The sequence below is a fragment of the Megascapheus bottae genome, chromosome 19, assembly GCF_031878675.1.
Source record: "Megascapheus bottae isolate mThoBot1 chromosome 19, mThoBot2.hap1, whole genome shotgun sequence".
NCBI lineage: Eukaryota > Metazoa > Chordata > Mammalia > Rodentia > Geomyidae > Megascapheus > Megascapheus bottae.
In genome coordinates this window covers 48,197,618-48,219,793 of record NC_143527.1, presented here as the reverse complement: position 1 = coordinate 48,219,793, position 22,176 = coordinate 48,197,618, and positions in this window count along the sequence as shown.

Here is a 22,176-nt window from a genome sequence, read left to right as displayed (position 1 = left end):
TGCCTCTTGCACCCTGCCAGGCCCCTTGCACCTTGCCTCTAGCGCCCTACCTGGCCCATTGCACCTTGCATCTTATGCCTTGCTTTGCCCCTTGTTCCTTTCCTCTTGTGCCTTGTCTGGACCCTTGTGCATTGCCTCTTGCAAATTGCCTTGCCATTTCTCCCTTGCCTCTTGCACCCTGCCTTGTCCCTTGTTCCTCACCTCTTCTGCCTAGCACTGCCCCTTGCTCCTTGCCTATTGCGTGCTGCATGGCCCCTTGCACCTTGCCTCTGCGCCCACCCTGCTCCCTATGCCTTGCCTGTTGCGCCCTGCCTTGCCCCTTGAGCCTTGCCTCTAGCCCTCTCCATGCTCCTTGTGCCTTGCCTATTGTGCCCTGCCTTCCCCCTTGCACCTTGCTTCTTGTGCCCATCATTGACCCTTGAACCTTGCCTCTTCTCCCTAGCCTTTCTCCTTGCCCCTTGCATATTGCACCCTGTGTGGCCCCTGTGTCTTCCTTTTTTGCCCAGCCTAGCCCCTTGTCACTTCCACCCAGCCTTGCTTGTTGTGCTTGCCTCTTGCTCCCTGCCTGGCCCCTTGTGCAATGCCTCTTGCGCCCTGCTTTTCCCCGTGCCTTGAGTCTTGCCCCTTGCACCTGTCTCTTCCACCCTGCCTTGCCCCTTGCACCTTGTCTCTTGTGCACTGCCTTGTCCCATGCACCTTGTCTATTGTGCTTTGCCATGCCCCTTGCGCCTTGCCTCTTGCACCCTGCCATGCCCATGCACCTTGCATATTGCACCCTGCCATTCCCATGCGCCTTGCATATTGCGCCCTGCCTTTCCCCGAGCACCTTGCGTTTTGAACCTTGCTTGCCCCATGTGCCTTGCCTCTGGTGCCCTGCCGTGACCCTTGTGCCTTGCCTCTTGCACCTTGCCTGGCCCATTGAGCCTTGCCTCTTACTCCCTGTCTTCCCATATTGCCTTGCCTCTTGCCCCTTGCCCTCACCAATTAGCCTTGCCTCTTGAGCCCTGCCTTGCCCCTTGAGCCTTGCCTCTTGTGCCCTGCCTTGCCCCTTGTGCCTTGCCTCTTGCGCCCTGCCATGCCACTTGTGCCTTGCTTCTTGTGCCCTGCCTTGACCTTTGTGCCTTGCCTCCCTCGCCATGCCTGACCCCTGGCTCCTTGCCGATGGCCCCTGCCTGACACCTTGCAACTTGCCTCTTCAGCCCTGCCTTACCCTTGAGCCTTGCCCCTTGTGCCCTGCCTTGCCCCTTGCACACTGTCACTTGGGTTCTGCTTGGCCTTAGTGCCTTACCTCTTTCCCCCTTCTGTCCTCTTGCACTTAGCCATTTGTAGCTTGCCTTGTCCCTTGTAACTTGCCTCTTGGGTCTTGCCTTGGCCCTTGCGCCTTGCCTCTTGGGCACTGCCTTGCCCCTATGCCTTGCTTCTGCAGCCTATCTTGCTCCTTGCGCCTTGCATATTATGCCTTGCCTTGGTCCTTCACCTTTCCTCTTGCACCCTTACTGGCCCATTGCACCTTGCCTCTTCTCCCCTGCCTTGCCCATTGTGCCTTGCCTCTTAAGCCCTGCCTCTCCTCTTGCTCCTTGACTCTTGTTCCTTTCCTAGCACCTTGGTCATGTGCTTTGCCTCTTGCACCCTGCCTTGCCACTTGTGCATCACCTCTTGTGAATTGCCTTGCCCCTTGCGCTTTGCCTCTTGTGCCCTGCCTTGCCCTTTGCTCCTTATGTCTCTCTCCCTGCCTTGCCCCATGCGCCTTACCTCCTTTGACTTGCATGGCCCCTTGCACCTTGCCTGTGCCCTGCCGTGCCCCTGGCGTCTTGCCTCTTGTGCCCTGCCTTGCCACTTGAGCCTTTCCCCTTGTGCCTTGCTTCTTGCAGCCATCCTTGCCCCTTCCATATGACCCCTTGCACCCTGCCTTGCCCCTTGCCCCTTGCCTCTTGCACCCTACCTGGCTCCTGGTGCCTTGCGTCGTGAGCACTGCCAGGCCCTTTGCGCCTTGCATCTTCCAACCTGCCTTGCCCCTTGTGCCTTGCCTTCTTTGCCCTGACTAGATGCTTACAAATTGTCTCTTGGGCCCTGCCTGGCCCCTTGCACCTTGCCTCTTATACCCTGCATTGCCCTTGCGCCTTGCCTCTTGCACCTTGCCTCTTGCGCTCTGCCTTACCCCTTGCGCATTGCATCTTGATCCTTGCCAGGCCCCTTGCGCCTTGCCTCTCACTCACTGCCTTGCCCCTAGCACATAGCCTCTTGCCCCTTTCCTGGATACATTAGCCTTAAGTCTTGCGCTCTGCCTTGACCATTGTGTCTTGTCTCTTGAGCCCTGCCTTGCCCCTTTTGCCTTGTCTATTGTGCCTTGCCATGCCCTTCCGCCTTGCCTCTTGGTTTCTGCCATGCCCTTGTGCCTTGCCTCTTGTGCCCTGCCTTGCCACTTGCGCCTAGAATCTTGCGCCCTACCTTGCCCATTGAGACTTGCCTCTTGTGCCCTTCCTTTTTCCTTGCTCCTTGCCTCTTCTGCCCTTCCTTTCTTGTTGTGCCTTGCTTCTTGCTCTATGCCTAGTCACTTGCACATTGCCTCTTGCACCCTGCTTTTTCCTTTGCACGTTGCATCTTGTGCCCTGTCTTGCCCCTTGCGCCTTGACTCTTGCATCATGCCTTGCCACCTTTCTCCTAGTCTCTTGTGCCCTCACTTGCACCTTGCACCTTACCACTTTGCCTTGCCTTGCTGCTTGTGCCTTGCCACTTCTGCCCAGCCTCACCCCTTGTGCCTTGCCTCTAGCGCCTCCTTGCCCTTGCGCCTTCACTTTTTTGCCCTGCCTTGTTCCTTTGCTTTGCCTCTTGTGCTCTGCCTTACCCCTTGCACCTTGCATTTACAGCCTTGCCTTGCCCCATGCGCTGTGCCTCTTGCACCCTGCCTTGCACCCTTGGACCTGTCCTCTTGGGCCCTGCCTTGGCACTAGCGCCTTGCCTCTTGTTCCCCGCCTTGTCCCTTGTGCCTTGACTCATGCAGGCCACCTTGCCCCTTGAGCCTTGCTTCTTCCACCCTACCTTGCCCTTTGCGCCTTGCCTGCTTTGCTCTGCCTAGCCAATTGCACATTGCCTCTTCCACCCTGCTTGCCCCTTTTGCCTTGCCTCTTGGAGCCCTCCTTGCCCCTTGCGTCTTGTTTCTTCTACCCTGCTTGCCCCTTGCGCCTTGCCTCTTGTGCCCTATCTGGCCCCTTGTGACTTGCCTACTGTGCACTGCCTGGCCCCTTGTGCCTTGCTTCTCCGCCCTGCATTGCCTCATGTGCCTTTCCTCTTGGGCCGAACCTGGCCTCTTGCGCCCTGCCTCTTGCGCCCTGCCTGGCCCCTTGAGCCTTGCCTCTTGCGCCATGCATTTCCCCTTGCGCCTTGCCTCTTGTGCCCTGCCTTGCTCCTTGGCCTTGCCTCTTGTGCCCTGCCTTGCCCTTTGCACCTCACATCTTGAGCCTTGTCTTGTCCCATGCCCCATACCTCTTGCGTCCTGCCTTGAACATTGTGCAATGCCTCTTGCGCCCTGCCTTGTCCTTTACACCTGACATCCTGTTCCCTTTCTGGCCCTTTGGGTCTTGCCTCTTCCATTCTGCTTTGTCCCTTGTGTCTTGCCTCCTTCGCATGCCTAGTCCCATGTGCCTTGCTTTTGGGCCATGCCAATCCCATTGTACCTTGCCCTTTGCGCCCTGTCTTACCCATTGCCCTATGCCTCTTGCACCCTGCATTCCCCCTTGCATGTTGCCTCTTTTGCCCTGCCTTGGCCTTTGGCCTTACCTCTTGTGACCTACCTTTCCCATTGCACCTTGCATCTTGAGCCTTGCCTTGTCCCATATGCCATGCCTCTTGCATCCTGCCTTGCCCCTTGAGCTTGCCTCTTGTGCCCTGCCTTGCCCCTTGTGCTTGCCTCATGTTCTCTACCTTACCCATTGCACCTTGCATCTTTAGCCTTGCCTTGCCCCATATGCCGTGCCTCTTGTACCCTGCCTTGCCCCTTGTGCTTGCCTCTTGCACCCTGCCTTGTCAATTGCGCCTTGCCTCTTGTGCCTTCCCTTCGCTCTTGCACTTTGCCTTTGGTGCATTGCCTTGCCCCTTGCTCCTTGCCTCTTGCAACCTGCCTTGCCCCTGGCCTCTTGCGCCTTGCTTTGCCCCTTGCACCTTGCCTTTTGATCCTTGCCTTCCCCCTTTCACCCTGCCAATGGGCTCTTCTTTGCTATTTGGGCCTTGCCTCTTCTTCCTAGCCCTGCCCACTGCGCACTCCCTATTGCATTTTGCATGGACTCTTGTGCCTTGTATCTTGCACCATTCCTGGCCCATTTCGCCTTGACACTTCCAGCCTATCTTGTCTCTTGCACCTTGCCTCTTCCACCCTGCCTTCCCCTTGCGCCTTGCCTCTTGCACCCTGCCTTGTCCCTTGCACCCTGTCTTGACCCTTGCACCTTCACTCTTGCACCCCGCATGCCCCTTGCACCTTGCTTCTTGTGCTTTGCCTTCCTCCTTAGGCCTTGCATTTTGTGCCCTGCCTTGGCCCTTGCACCTTGCCTCTTGCTCCCTGCCTTGGCCATTGTGGCTTGCCTCTTTCACCTTGCTTGGCCACCTGCTCTTTGCTTCTTGTGAATTGCTTTGCACCTTGCTCCTTGCCTCTTGCATCCTGCCTTGCCTCTTGAGCCTGGTCTCTTGTGCCTTGCCTTTCCCCTTGCACCTTGCCTTTTGCTCCTTGCCTTCCCCCTTGCCCCATGCCTTTCCCCTTGCGCCTTGCCTTTTGCTCCATGCCTTCCCCCTTGCGCCTTGCCTATGGGCCCTTTGTTGTTCTAATGTCCTTGCCTCTTCCCAGCCCTGCCCCCTGCTCATTGCCTATTGTGTGTTATGTGGCCTCTTGCACCTTGCATCTTGCGCCCTTCCTGGCCACTTACGCCTTGCCACTTCCGCCCCATCTTGCCTCTTGCTCCTTGCCTCTTCCACCCTGCATTGCCCCTTGCCCCTTGCCCCTTGAGCCCTGCCTTTCTCCTTGCACATTGCCTTTTTCACCTTGCCTGTTCTGTTTCGCTTTGGTCTCTTGTGCCATGCCTTGCTAATTGCTCCTTGCCTCCTGGGTGTTGCCATGCCCCTTACGCCTTGCCTCTCATGCCTGCCTTGCTGCTTGTGCCTTGCCTCTTTCACCCGGCCTTTCCCCTTGTGCCTTGCTTATTCTGTCCTGCCTTGCTTGTTGCGCCTTGCCTTTTGCAACCTGCCTTGCCCCTTGCACCTTGCCTCCCTCCTCTTGCCTGGCCCCTTGCTCCTTTCCCATGGCCCCCTGCCTGGCCCCTTGCACCTTGCCTCTTCTGCCCTGCCTTCCCCATGAGACTTGCCTTTTGTGCCCTGCCTTGCCCCTTGAGCCATGCCTATTGTGCCCTGCCTTGCCTCTTGTGCCTTGCTTATTGTGCCTTGCCTTGCCTCTTGCTCTCTGCCTTGTTCCTGGCCCATTGCCTATTGCGCCCTGCTTTGCCACTTGCACCTTGCCTCTTGTGCCTTTCCTGGCTTCTTGTGCCTTGACTCTGGTGCCCTTCCTTTCCCCTTTGCTCCTAGCCACTTGCACGCTGCCTTGCCTCTTGTGCCTTGCCTCTTGTGCCTTGCTTATTGTGCCCTGCATTGCTTGTTTCGCCTTGCCTCTTGCTCTCTGCCTTATTCCTTGTGCGTTACCTCTTGCTCCCTGCTTTGCCAATTGCACCTCGCCTCTTGCGCCCTGCTTTGCCCCTTGGACTTTGACTCTTGCGCCCTGTCTTTCCCCTTGAGCCTTTCCTTTTGTGCCTTGTCTTGCTCCATGGCTTTGCCTCTTGCGCTCTGCCTTGCACCTTTCACCTTGCATCAGGAGCCATGCCTTGTCCCATGCGCCTTTCCTATTGCTCCCTGTCTTGCCAATTTCACCTGTCCTAATGCTCCCTGCCTTGCCAATTTCACCTGTCCTAATGTGCCCTGCCTTGCCAATAGCGCCTTGCCTCTTACTCCCCGCATTGCCCCTAGCGCCTTCCCTCTTGCAGCCCACCTTGCCGTTTGCACCTTGCTTCTTCTGCCCAGCCTTGCCCCTTTTTCTCCCTGCTTTTCCCATTCCTCCTGGCCTTTTACACCCTTCCTTGCCCCTAGCGCCTTGCCTCTTGCACCCAACCTGGCCATTTGGGCCTTACCTCCTGCGCACTACCTGGCCCATTTCGCCTTGCTTCTTCCACCCTGCCTTGCCCCTTGCACCTTACCTCCTTTGCCCTGCTTAGCCCTTTGCGCATTGCCTCTTGTGCCCTGCCTTTCCCATTGCACCTTTCATCTTGAGCCATGCCTTGCCAATGCGCCTTGCCTCTTGTGCCCTGCCATTCCCTTTGTGCCTTCCCTTTTGCACCCTGCCTTGTCCCTTTTGCCTTGAATCTTGAGCCTTGCCTTGCACTTTGGGCTTTGCCTTTTGTGCCCTGCCTTCCCCCATGTGCCTTGATTCTTGTGCCCTGCCTTGACCTTTGTGCTTGCGTCTTGCACCCTGCCTTGCCACTTGAGCATTACTTCTTGTGCTCTGCCTTGTCAATTGCACCTTGCCTTTTGTGCCCTGTACTGTCCCTTGCGCCTTGTCTCTTGCACACTGCTTTGCACTTGCACCATGACTCTTTCACCTAGGTTTCCCCTTGCACTTTGCCTTTTGCGCATTGCCTTGCTCCTTAATCCTTGCCTCTTGCAACCTTCCTTGCCTGTTGGGAGCCAGAGTAGAATCAAACTGTCCTTTTATCTGCATCAGATAACCACATAAAGAAGTGAGCTGTCATGTGTAGCACCATGCTCAGGAACTTCTGAAGCTAGGGAGATGTTGGGAGCCAGAGTGTGGAGCCAGGCTGTCCCTTGAATCTGCACATCAGAGTAAGATCACCTCACTAAGAAGTGCCATGCCTAGGAACTTTTGAAGCTATATTGTCTGTATTGTGATCTTTCTGGTCTCTTTGATTTATTGCTTTATTGTTTTTTGGCCTTGTTCTGTTTAACTGATCTGAGATTTACCATATGAATGTAACCCCCAACAGTTCCCTGGTTTCAAGTAAGCATATAAGCCTTGATTTGGAAATAAACTGGGCTGCAGTCTTAAGCTCAGAGTCTTCTCGGGCTGCTGACTTAGGCTCTGGACCTCCGAACCCCATCTGTTTGTCTCTCTTCTATTTTTTCCTAGTCCCTGCCCCCTATTTCAGGAATCCTGGTTCACTGCCGGCTGGCCCCGGTACTTGCCAGTTGGGCCTTGACTTTTGCCCCTGCTTTGCCCCTTGTGCATGGCCTCTTGTGACTTTCCTTGCCCCTTGTGCCTTGCCTTTTGCTCCTTGCTTTCCCACTTGCGCCTTGCCTATGGACCCTTCATTGCTATTTGGGCCTTGCCTCTTCTTCCCAACCCTGCCCCCTGCGATTTGCCTATTGCATATTGCGTGGCCTCTTGTGCCTTGCATCCTGCACCCTTCCTGGCCAGTTGCACCTTGCTACTTCCACCCTGCCTTGCCTCTTGCGCCTTGCACCTTGCACCCTGCCTACCCCCTTATGCCTTGCCTTTTACCTCTTGCCTGGCCTTTTGCACTTTGCGTACTTATGCCTTGCCTTGCTAATTGCCCCTTGCCTCCTGAGTGCTGCCATGTCCTTTGCACCTTGCCTCTTGTGCCATGCCTTGCCGCTTGTGCCTTGCCTCATTCGCCCGGCCTTTCCAATTATGCCTTGCCTATTCTGTCCTGCCTTGCCCCTTGCGCCTTGCCTATTGCGCCCTGCCTTGCCCCTTGTGCCTTGCCTCTAGTGCCCTGCTTTGCTTGTTGCACCGTGCTTCTTGCGACCTGCCTTGCCGCTTGCATTTTGCCTCCCTCATCCTGCCTGGACCCTTGCTCCTTGCCTATGGCTCCTAGCCTGGCCCCTTGTGCCCTGCCTCTTCCGCCTTGCCTTCCCCTTGAGACTTGCCTCTTGTGCCCTGCCTTGCCCCTTGGACCTGGCCTCTTCAGCCCTTCCTTGGACCTAGTGCCTTGTCTCTTTCCCCTGCCTTGTCCATGCATGCACATTGCCTCCTTCGCCCTGCCTAGTCCCTTGGGCCTGGCCTCCTGTGCCCTGTCTGTTTTTTGGGCCTTGCCTCTTGCGCCCTGCCTTGCCCCTTGCACTTGCCTCTTGCACCCTGCCTTACCCCTTTGCTCCTAACCTATTGAGTCCTGCCTTGCCCCTTGCATCTTGCCTCCCTCACCCTGCTTGCCCCTTGCTCCTTGCCTATGGCCTCCTGCCTGGCCCTTTGCAACTTGTATCTTCCAACCTGCCTTCCACTTGAGCCTTGCCTCTTGTGAACTGCCTTGCCTCTTGCTCCATGAATATTGGGTCTGCCTTGGGCCTTGTGACATGCCTCTTCTGCCCTGCCCTCCCCTTGTGCTTTGCCATTTGCACTGTGCCTTGCCAAATTCACCTTGCCTCTTGGGCCCTGCCTAGGCCCCTGCGCCTTGCCTTCTGTGCCCTGCCTTGCCTCTTATTCCTTGCCCCTTGCACCTTGCCTATCCCCTTGCACCTTGCCCTGCCCCTTGCGCCTTTCACCTTGCACAATGCCTGGGGCATAGCACCTTGCCTCTTTTGCCTTTCCTTGCCTCTTGCACCTTGCCTCTCGCGCCTTGCTTCGCCCCTTGCACCTTGCTGGTCCCCTAGCCCCTTGGCTCTTGCGCCCTGCATGGCCCCTTGAGCCTTGCATCTTGAGCCTTGCCTTGCCCCATGCACCTTTCCTCTTGTGCTCTGCCTTGCCCCTTGTGCCGTAACTCTTGTGACTTGCCTTGCTGCTTGTGCTTTGCCTCTTGTGCCCTGCCTTGCCACTTGTGCCTTGCATCTTGAGCCTTGCCTTGCCCCATGTGTCTTGCCTCTTGCACTCTGCATTGTCCCTTGGCTGTACCTCTTGTGTCTTGCCGGTCCCCTAATGCCTTGCCTCTTGCGCCCTGCATGGCCCCTGGAGCCTTACATCTTATGCCTTGCCTTGCCCCTTGCACCTTGACTCTTACTCTTTGCTTTGCCTCTTGCGCCGTGCTGCTTGTGACTTGCATTGCCCTTTGCTCATTGCCTAATGTGTCTTGCCGGGTCACTGGTGCCTTGCCTTTTGCGCCCTGCCTTCCCCCTTGTGCTTGCCTCTCGCACATTGCCTTGCCACTTGGCTTTGCCTCTTGTGCCCTGCCTTGCCACTTGCACCTTGCATCTTGATTGTTGCCTTGCCCCATGTGCTTTGCCTCTTGTGCTCTGCCTTGCCTCTTGCCTCATGCCTCTTGTACCTTGCCTTGCCACTTTTGCTTTGCCTCTTGCACCTTGCCTTGCTGCTGGACCTTGCCACTTACACCCTGCCTTGCCACTTGTGCCTTGCCTCTTGCGATCTGCCTTGCCACTTGGCCATACCTCTTGTACCTTGCCTTGCCGCTTGTGCTTTGCCTATTGTGCCCTGCTTTGCTCCTTGTGCCTTGCCTCCTGCGCACTGTCTTGCCCCTTGAGACTTGCCTTTTGACCCTGCCTTTCTTCTTGGCTTTGCCTCTTGCTCTGCCTTGCCCCTTGCAGCTTGCTTCTAGAGCCTTGCTTGCCCATGTGCTTTGCCTCTTGTGTTTTGTCATGCCCCTTGCACCTTTCCTTTTGTGCCCTGCTTTGCCACTTTGCTTTGCCACTTGTGCCTTGCCTTGCCCCTTGTGCATTGCATCTTGTGTTCTGCTTTTCTTGTTGCGCCTTGCTTCTTGCACCTTGCCTGGCACCTTGTGCCTTGCCTCTAGTGTCTTGCCTGGCCCTTGTGCCTTTCCTCTTGTGCCTTGCCTTCCCCTGCGCCTTGGCTCCCGCACCCTGCCTTTCCCCTTGCTACTTGCCTATGGCCCCCTGCTTAGCCCTTTGCAACTTGCACCTTCTGCCCTACCTGCCCATTGAACCTTGCATCTTGTGAACTGCCTTGTATATTGCCTTTCCAATTATGCCTTGCCTATTGTGCCCTGCCTTGCCCTTGCGCCTTCCCTGTTGTGTCCTGCCTTGCCCTTGCACCATGCCTCCTGCGCCTTGCCTTGCACAATGTGCCTTGCCTCTTGCACCCTCCTTGCCCCTTATGCCTTAACTCTTTTGCTCTGCCTTGCCCCTTGTGCCTTGCCTCCTGCGCCTTGCCTTGCCCCTTTTGCCTTGACTTTTGCACCCTGCCTTGACTCATGCACCCTGCCTTGCCCTTTGCGCCATGCCTTTTGAACCCTGCCTTTCTTCTTGGCTTTGCAACTTCACTCTCCCGGGCCCTTGTGCCTTGCCTCTTGGGCCCTGCCTTGGCCTTTATGCCTTCCCTCTTGTGCCCTCCCTTGCCCCTTACGCCTTGCCTCTTGCGCCCTGCCTTGACCCTTGCACCTTTCATCTTACACCTTCCCTTGCCCTTTGTGCCTTTCCTCTTGCACCCTGCCTGGCCCTTGCACCTTGCCTCTAGCACCCTGCCTGGCCCATTGAGCCTTGCCTCTTCCACCCTACCTGGCCATTTCTGCCTTGCTTCATATGCACTGCCTCCCCTCTTGTGCCTTGTCTCTTGTTACTTGCCTAGCCCTTGAACTTGCGCATTGCCTGTTGTGCCATGCCTTGCCTCTTGTGCCTTTCCTCTTGTGCCCTGCCTTGCCCCTTGTGCTTTATCTTTTCGCCCTGTGATGCCCCATGCACCCTGCCTACTTCAACTTTCCTTGCCACTTGCCACTTGCCCCTTGCCTATTGTGACCTGCCTTGCACCTTGGGCCTTCCCTGTTGTGCCCTGCCTTACCCTTGCACCTTGCCTCCTGTGCCTTGCCTTGCATAATGCGCCTAGCCTCTTGTGTCCTGCCTTGCCCCTTTCGCATTATCTCTTTCGCTCTGCATTACTCCTTGTGGCTTGCCTCCTGTGGCTTACATTGCCCTTGCGCCTTGCCTCTGATGCCCTGCCTTGCCCCTTGCGTCTTGCCTCTAGCTATCTGCCTCAACCATTGCGCCTTGCCTCTTGTGCCCTGCCTTACCCTTTGTGCCTTATGTCATTCGCACTGTCTTGCCCCATGTGCCTTTCCTCCTGCACCTTGCCTTGAACAATGTGCCTTGCCTCTTATACCCTGCCTTGCCCCTTATGCCTTACCTCTTTCGCTCTGCCTTGCCCCTTGTTCCTTGCCTCTTGCTCCTTGCCTTGCCTCTTGCACGTTGCCTCTTTTGCCTTGCCTTGCCCCTTGCACCTTGTGTCTTGAGCCTTGCCTTGGCCATGTGCTTTGCCTATTGCACCCTGCCTTGGCCCTTGTGACTTTCCTCTGTACTCTGTCTTGTCTCTTGTGCCATACCTGTGCAACCTGCCTTTCTCCTTGGCTTTATGTCTTGCACTCGGCCTTGCCCCTTGGTCCTTGCCTCTTGGGCCTTGCCTTGCCCCTTGCGCCTATCCTTTTGCGCCCTGCTTGGCCACCTGCGCCTTGCCTCTTCTGCCCTGCCTGGCCATTTCCACCTTACTCCTATGTCCTGCCTCCCTTCTTGTGTCTTGTCTCTTGTTCCTTGCCTAGCCCCTTGGTCTTCCACCTTGCCTGTTGTACCCTGTCTTGCACCTTGCGCCTTACCTCTTGGAACCTGTGTTTCCCCTTGCACCTTGCCTCCTGCACCTTGCCTTGCCCCCTCCCCATGCCTTGCCTCTTGTACCTTCCCTTGCTCCTTTCACTTGCCTCTTGGTCTTGCTTGGCCCCTGTGCCTTGCCTCTTGCACCCTCCCATTCCCCTTGCATCTTGCCTCTTGTGCTGTGCCTTGCCACTTGGTTTTGCCACATGTGCCCTGCCTTGCCACTTGCACCTTGCATCGTGAGCCTTACCTTTCCCCATGTGCCTTGCCTCTTGCAATCTGCCTGGCCTCTTGTGCCTTGCCTCTTGTGCCCTGTCTCACCCCTTGCGCCTTGCCTTTTGCACCATGCCTTTCTCCTTGGCTTTACCTCTTGCACTCTACCTTTGCCCGTGTGCCTTGCATCTTGTACCCTACCTTGCCCCTTGTGCATTGCATCTTATGCCTTCCCTTGCCCCTTACGCCTTTTGTCTTGCACCCTGCCTGGCCCCTTGAATCTCGCTTCTAGCTCCCAGCCTCACCCATTGCGCCTTGCCTCTTATGCCCTGTCTCCTCTCTTACACCTTGTCTCTTATTTCTTGCCTAGCAACTTGGACTTGTGCCTTGCCTCTTGCGACCTGCCTTTACCCTTGCGCCTTGTCTCCTGTGCCTTTCCTTGCCCCTTGCGCCTTGCCTCTTGTGCCCTGCCTTGCCCTTGCACCTTTCCTTTTGTGTCCAGCCTTCCCTGGCCTGGCATTTGCACCTTGCCTCTTATATGCTGCCTTGCCCCTTGTGCCTTACCTCTTCACCTTGTATTGCCCCATGTGCCCTGCCAACTTCAACTGGCTTTGACCCTTGCCTATTGTGCCCTACCTTGTCCCTTGGGGCTTCCTTGTTGCACTCTGCCTTGCCCTTATGCTTTGCCTCCTGTGCCTAGCCATGCACAATGCACCTGACCAATTATGCCCTGCCTTGCCCCTTACGCCTTACCTCTTTCATTCTGCCTTGCCCCTTGCGCCTTGCCACTTATGCCCTGCCTTGCCCCTTGTATTTTACCTCTTCACCCGGCGTTGCCCCATGTGCCCTGCCTACTTCAACTTGCCTTGCCCCTTGCCTATTGTGCCCTGCCTTGCACCTTAGGTCTTCCCTGTTGCACCATGCATTGCCCTTACACCTTGCCTCCTGCACCTAGCCTTGCACAATGTGCCTGACCACTTATACGCTGTCTTGCCCATTACGCCTTACCTCTTTTGCTCTGCCTTGCTCCTTGTGTCTTGCCTCTTGCGACTTGCCTTGCTTCTTGCACCTTGTGTGCCCCTTGGGCATTGCCTTGCCCCTTGTGCCTTGCCTCTTGTGCCTTGCCTGGCCCCTTGCGTCCTGCCTCTTGCACCCTTCCCTCACCTTTGCACCTTGCCTCTTGCTTTCTGCCTTGCCGCTTGGTTTTGCCACTTGTACCCTGCCTTGCCACTAGGGACATGCATCTTGAGACTTGCCTTACCCCATGTGCCTTGTCTCTTGTGTCCTGCCTTGCCTTCTTGCGCCTTGACTCTTATGACTTGCCTTGTCACTTGTGCTTTGCCTCTTGTGCCCTGTCTTGCCCTTTGCGCCTTGCTTTTTGCACCCTGCCTTTCTTCTTGGTTTTGCCTCTTGCGCTCTCCCTTGCCCCTTGCAACTTGCTTCTAGAGCCTTGCTTGCTTCATGCGCCATGCCTCTTGTGTCTTGTCATGCCCCTGGTGCCTTTCCTCTTGTGCCCTGCCTTGCCACTTGCGCTTAGCCTTGTCTCATCCACCCTGTTGGGGGCCGAGTAACGCCATGTCTAATAACTCTGCTGAGAACTGTACTGGGGTAAACACGTGGACCTCTTTGTCTTCCCACCTGTAGTGCTGATAGAGTACAGCACTGAATATAAGGAGGAGGGATTTTGGGGATAGAGAGAAAGATTTTCTTACCTTGATGAAGCTGTATGGCGTCTCTGATCATGCTCCAGGAAAGGAAGGCTAAGTGCAGGAGGTCAGTGGGCCCTTTCCTCTTGCTGCTCGTCCTAGTCTGGGTGTGTTTTTCCCCATCCCTCCTACTAGTCGAGAGGTACTAGGGACGAAGGATCCCACACTGCCCTGCGTGGCCGTTTCTGCCTTGCTCTTATGTCCTGCCTCCCTTCTTGCACCTTGTCTCTTGTTCCTTGCCTAGCCCCTTGGTCTTGTGCCTTCCTTTGCACCTTGCACATTTCCTCTTGTGCCCTGCATTGCCACTTGCACCTTGCCTTTGCACCTGGCCTGGCCCCTTGCACCTTTCCTTTATGCCTTGCCTTGCCCCTTGCTCCTTGACTCCTGCACCTTGCTTTGTCTTGCCCTTTTCACTTTGCTGCTTGCGACTTCTATTGGTCTTTGTGTATTGTGTTATATATCTTGCTGGGTCCCTTGCACCTTGCCTCTTACACCCTGCCTTCGCCCTTGCGTCTTGCCTCTTGCCCCCTGCCTTGCTGCTTGGCTTTGCCCGATGTGCCCTGCCTTGCCATTTGCACCTTGCATCTTGACTCTTGCCTTGCCCCATGTGCCATGCCTCTTGGGCTCTGCCTTGCCTCTTGTGCCATTCCTCTTGTGCCTTGCCTGGAAGCTTGTGCTTTGCCTCTTGCGCTCTGCCTTGTCCCTTGCACCTTGTCTCTTAGGCCCTGCCTTGGCCCTTGCACCTTTCCTCTTGTGCCCTGCCTGGCCCCTTGTGCCTTGCCTTAGATCTCTGCCTGCCCCATTGCGCCCTGTCTCTTCCACCTTGCCTTGCCCCTTGCCTCTTCCAACCTGCCTTGCCCCTTACTCCTTGCCTCTTACGCCCAGCCTCCGCTCTTGCATCTTGTCTTTTGTTCCTTGCCTAGCATCTTGGTCTTGTGCCTTGCCTCTTGTGACCTGTCTTTCCCCTTGCGTCTTGCCTCCTGTGCATTGAATTCCTCCTTGTGCCCTGCCTCTTGTGCCCTGCCTTCCCCTTGTTGCCTTGTCTCTTCCACCCTGCCTTGCCACTCACGCCTTGCCTATTGCACCTGCCTTGCCCCATGTGCCTTGCCTCTTGTGCCCTGCCCTACTTGTTTCACCTTGCCTCTTATTCCCTGCCTTGCCCCTTGAACAATTCCTTTTGCTCCTTGCTTTGCCCATTTTGCCTTGCCTCTTTCGCCCAGCCTTGCCGCTTTGCTCCTAACCTCTTGCGACCTGCCTTGCCATTTGTGCCTTGCCTCTTGTGCCTTGCCATGCAATTGTGCCTTGCCTCTTGTGGCCTGCCTTGCTTATGTCTTGCCTTTTGCTCTCTGTCTTGTCCCTTGCGCTTTGCCTCTTGAGCCCTGCTTTGCCCCTTGTGCCTTGCCTCTTGCACACTTCCTTGCCACTAGCACCTTCCCTCTTGTGCCCTGCTTTGCCCCTTGCGCCTTGCATCTTGAGCCTTGCCTTGCCCCATGAGCCTTGTCTCTTGTACCCTGATTTGACCCTTGTGCCTTGCCTCTTTTGCCTTGCTTTGCCACTTGATCTGTGCCTCTTGTGCCATGCCTTGCCCCTTGTGCCTTACCTCTTGCACCCTGTCTTGCCCTTTGCACCTTGCCTTTTTCACCCTGCCTTTCTCCTTGGCTTTGACACTTGGTCTCTGCTTACCTCTTGTGCCTTGCTTCTAGAGCTTGCTTTTACCTATGGCCCTTGCCTCTTTTGCCTTGTCATGCCCCTATGGCCTGGCCTCTTATGCTCTCCCTTCCCATTTTCACCTTGTGTCTTATGCCCCGCCTTGCCCCTTACACCTTTCCTCTTGTGCCCTGTCTTTCACTGGTGCCTTGCCTCTTGCACCTTACATGGCCATTTATGCCTTGCCTCTTGCACCTTACATTGCCCCTTGCGCCTTGCATATTGCATCTTGTGTTGCCCCTTTCGCCTTGCCCTTTCAAATTGCCTTGCCCCTTGTGCATTGCCTCCTGCATCTTGCTGAGACCCTTGTGCCTTGCTTCTTGCGCCGTGCCATCACCCTTGTGCTTTGCCTCTTGCACCCTGCCTTTCTGCTTGGCTTTGCTTCTTGCGCCCTTCCTTGCTAATTGTGCCTTGCCACTTGTGCTTTGCCTCTTGCAGTCTGCCTTGCTCCTTGTGCCTTGCAACTTGGGCACTGCCTTGGCCTTTGCATCTTGCTTCTTGTGTCCTACCTTACCCCTTACGCCTTTCCTCATGCATCCTGTCTTGCCCCTAGCACCTTGCATCTTATGCCTTGCCTTGCACCTGTGCCTTTCCTCTTGTGCTCTGCCTTGTCTATTGAGCCTTGCCTCTAGCCCCCTGACTGGCCCAATGCGCCTTGCTGCTTCCACCCTGCCTTCCCCCTTACACCTTGCTTCTTACATCCTGCCTCCCCTCTTGCACCTTGTCTCTAGTTCCTTGCCTAGCCTCTTGCACTTGCGCCTTGCCTCTTGAGACCTGCCTTTCCCCTTGCACCTTGCCTCCAGCACCTTGCCTTGCTCCTTGTGCCTTGCCTCTTTCACCCTACCTTGCCCCTTTGCTCCTAGCCTCTTGAAACTTCCCTTGCCCCTTGCCCCTTGCCTCTTTTATTTCGCCTTGCCGCTTGTGCCTTGCCTCTTTTGCCCTGCCTTACTGCTTGAGCCTTGCTTCATGTACCCTGCCATTCCTGTTGCACATTGCCTTTTGCCTTGCCCCTTGCGTCTTGCTTCCCTCACCCTTCAGGCCCCTTGTTCCTTGCCTACAGCCTCCATCCTGGCCCTTGGCAACTTGTTTCTTCCACCCCGATTTCCCCTTGAGCCTTGCCACTTGTGCCATGCCTTGCCCCTTGCACCATGCATTTCAGGTTCTGCCTTGGCCCTTGCACTTTGCCTCTTCTGCCCTGCCTTGCCTATTATACCTTGCCACTTGTGCCCTGCCTAGCCCCTTGCATCTTACACCTTACCTTGCCCCTTGTGCCTTTCCTCTTGCACCCTGCCTTGCCCATTTCACATTGACTCTTCCTCCTTGCCTTGCCCCTTGGCCCTTGCCTCTTACACCTTGCCTCCCCTCTTGCAACTTGTCTCTTGTTCCTTGCCTAACCCCTTGGTCTTGTGCCTTGCCATCTGTGCCCTGGCTTGTCCCTGCGCCTTACCTCTTGAGTTCTGCCTTGCCGCTTTCGCCTCACCTCTTGGGCACTGCCTTCACCATTGTGTCTTGCTTCTTGTGCCCTACCTTGCCACTTACGGCTTGCCACTTGCATGCTGGCTTGCCCCTTGCGACTTGCATCTTACATCTTGTGTTGCCCCTTGCGCCTTGCCAATTGTGCCCTGCCTTGCCATTTGCACTTTACCTCTGGCACCTTGCCTAGCCCCTTGAGCCTTGCCTCTTGGGCCCTGCATTCGCCCTTGCACCTTGCCTCTTGTGCCCTACCTTGCCTCCTATAGCTTTCCTCTTGCAGGCTGCCTTGCCCCTTGCGCCTTGCATCTTCACCTTGCCTGGCTCCTTGTGCCTTGCCTCTAGTGCCCGGCCTGGTCCATTGTGCCATGCCTCTTATGCCTTGCCTTGCCCCTTGTGCCTTTCCTCTTACGTCCTGACTCCCCTCTTGTGCTTTGTCTCTGGTTCCTTGCCTAACCCCTTGGTCTTTCTCACTGCCTCTTGCACCCTGCTTTACCCCTTGCACCATAACTCTTGCGATTTGCCTTGCCCCTTGCACATTATCTCTTTGCCCTGCCTTCCCCCATGCGCCTTGCCTCCTTCTCTTTGCCTTTCCCCTTGCCCCTTGTCATATTGTGCCCTGCCTTTTCCTTTGTGCCTTCCCTGTTGAACCCTGCCTTGCCCTTGTGCCGTGCCTCCTATGCCTTGCCTTGTACAATGTGCCTTGCCACTTGTGCCCTGCCTTGCCACTTACGCCTTACCTCTTTTGCTCTGCCTTGCCCCTTGTGCCTTGCTTCCTGCCACTTGCCTTGCCACTTGAGCCTTGCTTGTTATGCCCTGCCTTGCCCCTTGCACCTACCCTGTTGCGCCCTGCATTGCCACTTGCGCCTTGCATCTTGAGCCTTGCCTAGCCCCATGTGCCTTGCCTTTTGCGCTCTGCCTTGCCTCTTGTACCCTGCCTCTTGTGCCTTGCCTTGCCCCTTGTGCCTTGTCTTTTGCGTTCTGCCTTGCACATTTGCTTTTCCATTTGGGCCCTGCCTTGACCCTTGCATCTTGCCACTTGTGCCCTGCCTTGCCTGTTACACCTTGCCTTTTACGTCCTGCCTCCCCTCTTGCACCTTGTCGCTTGTACCTTGCTTAACCCCTTGGTCCTGCACCTTGCCTCTTGCGACCTGTCTTTTCCCTTGTGGCTTGCCTCCTGTGCATTGCCTTGCACCTTGCGCCTTGCCTCTTGTGCCCTGCCTTGCCCTTGCAGTTTCCTTTTATGCCCTGCCTTCCCCTTGTTGCTTTATCTCTTTCACCCTGCCTTGCCCCTCGCACCTTGCATACTGCTCCCTGCCTGGCCCCATGTGCCTTGCCTCTTGTGCCCTGCCTTGCTTATTGTGACTTGCCTTTTGCTCCCTGCCTTGCCTCTTGCGCAGTGCCTTTCTGACCTGCTTTGCCCCTTGCACCTTGCCTCTTGCATCCCGCCTGCCCCTTGTGCCTTGTCAATTGTCCCTTGCCATGTGCCTTAAACAGTGCCGCTTGTGCAGTGCCATGCCCTTTCTCCTTGCCTCTTGTGCCCTGCCTTGCCCCTTGTGCCTTGTATCTTGAGCCCTGCCTTCCCTCATGCACCTTGGCTAGCATGCCATGCCTTGCCCTGGCGCCTTGCCTCCTGTGACTTGCCTTGCAGAATGCGCCTTGCCTCTTGTGCCCTGCCTTTCCACTTGCACTTTCCCTGTTGCACCCTGTCTTGCCCCTTGCCACTTGCACCTTGCCTTGCCCCTTGTGCCTGGTCTCTTGTGCCCTACCTTGCTCTTACACCTTGGCTCTTTCGCCCTGCTTGCCCTTTTGCCCCTAGCCTCTTGTGTCCTGCCTTGCCCCTTGCACCTTGCCTCTTGTGTGTGCCTTGCCGCTTGTGCCTTGCCTCTTTTGCCCTGCCTTACTCCTTAAGCCTTGTGTCCCTCGCCCTGCCTGGCCCCTTGCTCCTTTCCTACGGCCCACTGCCTGGCACTTTGCTACTTGCTGCTTCCACCCGACCTTCCCCTTGAACCTTGCCTCTTGTGCCCTGCCTTGCCTCTTGCACCATGCATTTCGGGTTCTGTCTTGGCCCTTGAACTTTGCCTCTTCCACCCTGCCTTGCCTGTTATGCCTTGCCACTTGTGCCCTGCCTAGCCCATTGTGCCTTACATGTTATGTCTTGCCTTGCTTGCCCCTTGTGCCTTTCCTCTTGCACTCTGCCTGGCCCGTTGCACCTTGCCTCTTCCTCCCTGCCTTGCCTCTTGGCCCTTGCCTCTTACGACCTGCCTCCCCTCTTGCAACTTGTCTCTTGTTCCTTGTCTAACCCCTTGGTCTTGTGCCTTGCCATTTGTGCCTCGGCTTGCTCCTTGCGCCTTACCTCTTGCAACCTGCATTGCCCCTTGTGCCTTATCTCCTGTGCCTTTCCTTGCCCCTTGCACCTTGCCTTTTGTGCCCTGCCTTGCCCATTGTGCCTTCCCTGTTGCGCCTTCCCTTGCCCTTGTGCCTTGCCTCCTGTGCCTGCCTTGCACAATGCACCTTGCTTCTTCTGCCCTGCATTTCCCCTTACAACTTTACTCTTTCGCTCTGTATTGCCCCTTGTGCCTTGCCTCCTGCGACTTTCCTTTCCCTTTTCACCTAGCCTCTTGTGCCCTGCCTTGCCCTTGGGCCTTCCCTGTTGTGCCCTGCCTTGCACCTTGCGCTTTGCCTCTTGCACCTTGCCATGCCCTTTGCGCCTTGCCACTTGCGCCCTGCATTCCCCCTTGCCCCTTGCATCTTTCACCCAGCCTTGCTGCTTGGCTTTGCCTCTTGTGCCCTGCCTTGCCACTTGCACCTTGGACCTTGATCTTTTCCTTGCCCCATGGTCTTTGCCTCTTGCGCTCTGCCTTGCCCCTTGTGCCGTGCCTATTGTACCTTGCATTGCCACTTGTGTTTTGCCTCTTGCACCCTGTCTTGCCCCTTGTGCCTTGCCTCTTGTGGCCTGTCTTACCCTTTGCGCCTTGCCATTTGCACCCTGCCTTTCTTCTTGGCTCTGCCTCTTGCGCTGTGCCATGCCCCTTGTGGCTTGCTTCTGGGGCCTTGCTTCCCCCATGCACCTTGCCTCTTGCTCCATGCCTTGCCACTTGCGCCTTGCCTCTTGTGCCCCGCCTTACCCTATACCCCTTGACTATTGCAGCCTGCCTTGCCTCATGAGCCTTGCCTCTTGTGCCTTGCTTTGCCGCTTGCACCTTTTCTCTTGTGCCCTACCTTTCCACTTGTGCCTTGCCTCTTGTGCCCTACCTTGCTGCTTGGCTTTGCCACTTGCGCCTGGCTTGCTCCTTGTGCATTGCCTCTTGTGCCCTGCCTTTCTTGTTGCACCTTCCCTCTTGCAACCTGCCTTTTCCATTTCACCTTGCCTCCCTCACCCTGCCTTGCTCCTGGCTGCTTGCCTATGGCGCCCTGCCTAGCCCTTTACAAATTGCATCTTCCGCCCTGCCTGCCCCTGCATTGTTAACTGCCTTGCCCATTGCACCATGCATCTCGGGATCTTCCTTGGCTACTTGCGCCTTGCCTCTTCTGCCCTAGCCTCCCCTTGCGATTTGCCACTTGCACCATGCCTTGCCACTTGCACCTTGCATCTTGAGCCCCACCTTATCTCCTGCGCATTGCCTCTTGTGCACTGTCTTGCCCATTATGCCTTGCCATTTGCAACCTGCCTATCTGCTTGTGCCTTGCATCTTATGCCTTGCCTTGCCCCTTGCGCCTTTCCACTTGTGCCCTGCATGGCCCTTACGCCTTGCCCCTAGCGACCTGCCTGGCTCATTGCACCTTGCCTCTGTGCCCTGCCTTGCTACTTGCGCATTACATCATTTTCCCAGTCTTCCCCATGTGCCTTGCATACTTCCACTTACTTTGCCCCTTGCTTCTTGCCTGTTGTTCCCTGCCTTACCCCTTGCTCCTTCCCTGCTGTGCACTGCCTGACCCTTGCACCATGCCTCCTGCACCTTGCCTTGCACAATGCGCCTTGCCTCTTGTGCCCTGCCTTGCCCCTTACACCTTACTTCTATTGCATTGCCTTTCCCATTAAGGCTTGCCTCTTGTGCCTTGCCTTGCCCCTTGTGCCTTGCCTCTTATGTGTGCCTCACCTCTTATGCCTTGTCTCTTTTTTTGTTGTTTAATTTTATTTTTTCATATTTTTATTGTAATTAATAGAAGGATTATATTACATTGGTCAGGTGAAAGGTGAATTGTTTCACATTAATACCCTTTCTCATGTCTTGGTCCGCATTTCCCACACCCCCACCAACACCCTCATCTTGTTTTCCCCGCCTTCCTATCCAATTTCAAATAATCAAATATGCATATATCCAATATATCAGATAACAAAGTGAAATACTATAACAATATGAGATAACCAAGGGACAGCAAAAGAGATGAGAGATAACATAGTACATTAAGGACAAAAATTACTCATTATATGGCTTTTGTTTCTGCATCACAGAGCTCCTTTCATTTAGCATTATACTGCATGGCCTTATGTATCAAGGTTTTGCTCTATTGCAGATCTCTGCTAGAAGAGGCCAAGGTTCCTACTGATTATGGCAAATGAGGGAAACCATCGAGCCTATGTCACTTTGAGTCTGGCTTACTTCACTTAATATGATTTTTTTGAAGTCTTTCCATTTCCTTACAAATTGGGAGATGTCGTTCTTTCTGACAGCAGTATAGAATTCCATTGTGTACAAATACCACATCTTGTTAATCCACTCATCAACTGAGGCATATCTGGGTTGGTTCCATATCTTTGCTATGGTAAATAGTGCTGCAATGAACATAGTTGTGCTAGTGGATTTAGTATGCCCTTGTTTCAGGACGATTGGGTAAATGCCAAGTAGTGGAATTGCTGGGTCACAGGGGAGTTCTGTTTAGTCTTTTGAGGAAATGCCATACTGCTTTCCATAGTGGTTGAATGAGTTTGCACTCCCACCAGCAGTGTAGTAGCGATCCCTCCTGGCCACATCCCCTCCAGCATCTGTTGTTATTAGATTTCTTGATCCTGGTCATTCTAACTGGAGTGAGGTGGAATCTTAGAGTTTTTTTTGATTTGCATTTCTTTTATGACCAGAGATGTCAAGCATTTCTTCACATGTCTATAGGCCATTCTTATTACTTCTTCAGAGAAGACTCTCTTTAAGTCTTTGGCCCATCTTTTAATGGGATGGTTGTTTCTTTGGAGATTAGTTTTGGAGTGATTCGATTTTTTGAGTTGTTGATATATTTTAGAAATGAGGCCTATGTCCTTTGTTTGCTTGGTGAATATCTTCTCCCATTCTGTAGGCTCCCTAATTAATTTACTAGCTATGTCCTTTGCCATACAGAAGTCCCACTTATCCAACCTTTCTCTTATTTGCCGTGATGCTTGGTCCTTATTAAGAAAGTTTCAACCTGTGCCAATGAGGCCTAGTGTATCTCCCTATTCCTTATTGTAAAGTTTTCAGTGTGTCAGGTTTTACCTCAAGGTTTTTTATCCATTTGGAGTTAATTCTAGTGCAGAGTGACAAAGAAGGATCCAACTTTA